The sequence below is a fragment of the Pinus tabuliformis genome, chromosome J (genome assembly GCF_031772625.1).
Source record: "Pinus tabuliformis cultivar Carrire ecotype Pingquan chromosome J, CPIR1, whole genome shotgun sequence".
NCBI classification, from domain to species: domain Eukaryota; kingdom Viridiplantae; phylum Streptophyta; class Pinopsida; order Pinales; family Pinaceae; genus Pinus; species Pinus tabuliformis.
Window position 1 is genome coordinate 651,976,440 of NC_142295.1, and position 2,445 is coordinate 651,978,884.

Consider the following 2,445-nt stretch of genomic DNA (forward strand, 5'->3'; position numbering starts at 1 on the left):
GATATAATATCCCAAATGCGACTCCTGTTCCTAGTTATCCTGGATATCCTCCTCCTGGGGCTGGTATTGTGACTCAGAGTTTTAGAGATCCTAACCGGCAGTTACCGTTTATTGCGACTTTAGATTTACCCGACTTGACGCGCCTAACGAACGATCCAATTCAATATCTTCCGTTCTGGCCGCCAATGCCAAATAAGTTGCCCAGCGATATACCCAAGTTCGAAGGTAAGTCTGGAGAGGATCCGTCTAATCACGTGATGACTTACCACCTCTGGTGTGCATCAAATTCCATCTCAGATGATTCTATCCGCTTACGTCTTTTCCAGCGTACACTCATTGGTCTCGCAGCCAAGTGGTACATTGAGTTACCACGGGCTTCTTTTTACAACTTTAGCCAGTTAGCTACTTCATTCTTAACTCATTTTCAGTTACCAGTCAGATACGATAATGGTACAGAATTATTAACTTCGCTAAAACAATCGACATCCACGTACATTTCTGATCACATCCATGAGTGGAGACGTCGAAGAAGATTAGTGAAAGTTTTTATCCCGGACCAAATCTTAGCTGAATGGTTTGTCAAATCATTATTACCAAGAATTACTGAAGATGTAGCTAAGGCCGGAGTAGTTACTGAGGAGCAAGTCATTGCTCAGGCACAATACCTTGACTTAGTTTACACTCAGTCGGGTACGTTACACGAGAAAATTCCGGATCTTCCAAAGTCAAACCAAATCGCTGCTGCTCCTTCGGGATCTCATGCCGCTGATGGTATGATCGGTATCGTGACTACGAAGAGTAAGAAGAAGTCTTCCAAGACCTCCAATACTCCAATTATCACTTTGCCTGATTCTCCGACAGGAGAGTCTTCTCCTCCTGAACTTACCGCCGACATTCACGCTGTAGAGTCATCTACGGCCAAATCCAAAAACGGTGGAAAGAAGAAAGGAAAGAAGAAGGCTAAAGCAGACAAGGCTCCAAAGGAGAAAACGGAAAAGTCGGAAACCAATGACGAAAAGCGCAAACCTCGTTATCCTTGTCTCATTTGTGAAGAAGATCATTTTACGAGAGACTGCCCTCATCGGGCCGAGGTAGTGAAAATAGTCAAAGGTTCTCCCACTCCTGCTGTGTTAAAGAATCCATTTCCCGAGCAGGAAAATAAGATGATAGGTTCTTCTTCGAATGCCAGTGAAGAACCCATTTTGATGATGTCTCATGTCAGGATTGCGACTCGATCGCAAGATTATGGTAGTAAGGCTCCTGTTGATGGTAAAGAAGCAGAATCTTCTCACTCTAACCCATCAACCTCAGCTCCTGGTTCCGATCCACTACAGATCGAAAAACCTAACCCAGACTTAGTGATTAAGCCGCCCGCCAAGGGTGTACTTCGAAGGTCTGCTTTCAATCCACATGCGAGAGCAGCCCAGAATTACAACATTGTTGAAGACTTAGCTGTTTCACCTTCAGCAATGTCGGCACTCGAAGTGCTGCAATCATGTCCAGCGCAACGAAAATTGCTTTTGTCGGCTATTGGAGCTGTCGATGTTCAGGACCCGAACCTAATGATCTTTGATCTAGAAAGTAGTACACCGCGTCTCCCCCATCAAATGGCTTTCCAAATTCCAGTGATAGTCAAAAACAGGCCTATTCATCGGACTGTGATTGATGAGGGAGCTTCTACGTGTATTATGTCGATTCAATGTTGGAGATCGCTTGGTTCTCCTTCGTTGAACCAATCCCCCACCATCCTTAAGGCCTTTGATGGCCGTGGGTTCCGTCCGTTTGGTATTCTACAAGAATTGCCTATAGGGGTCGAAGGTAAAACCGTTAGTCTGGATGTGGAAGTGGTTGATGCCCCTCTAGACTACAACCTTCTTTTGGGTCGAAGTTGGTCATATGCTATGACAGCGGTCGTTTCATCGGTCTTCAGAGTCATTAAGTTTCCACATAACGGTAAGATCGTGACTATTGATCAGCTGACATACTTTTCATCCGACCCAACCTCTTTAGAAACTATCCAGCATGTTGGTAAAACGACAATCCCTTATAGGGACATTGGTGTAGGTTTAGTTAAGGATTCCGGTTTACTGGGAACTTTTCCTCTCCCTCCACTCAATGCAGACCCTTCGTTCGCAACAATTCATATGATCACGTCAGAAAACATTATTTATGATGATCCTTGGTATGTTCCCTCTGACTCTGAGCTAGACTCACTCGGTGATGTTATGCCGTTGAGTCCGTATGAGATTGCTTATGAAGCTCTTATGTCTTTTACCGACTTTCATTCAACCGACCAAATGAATGTGGTCAGTGAAGAGTCACTTTTCACCTCACCCTTAGAACGGATAACGTTTCCCGAAGAAGTGTCATCTGACGAACAACTTCGCGAAATCCTAAGTGTAGATGATCTACCATGGGAAGATCTCCATCACAGATCTTCGTTTT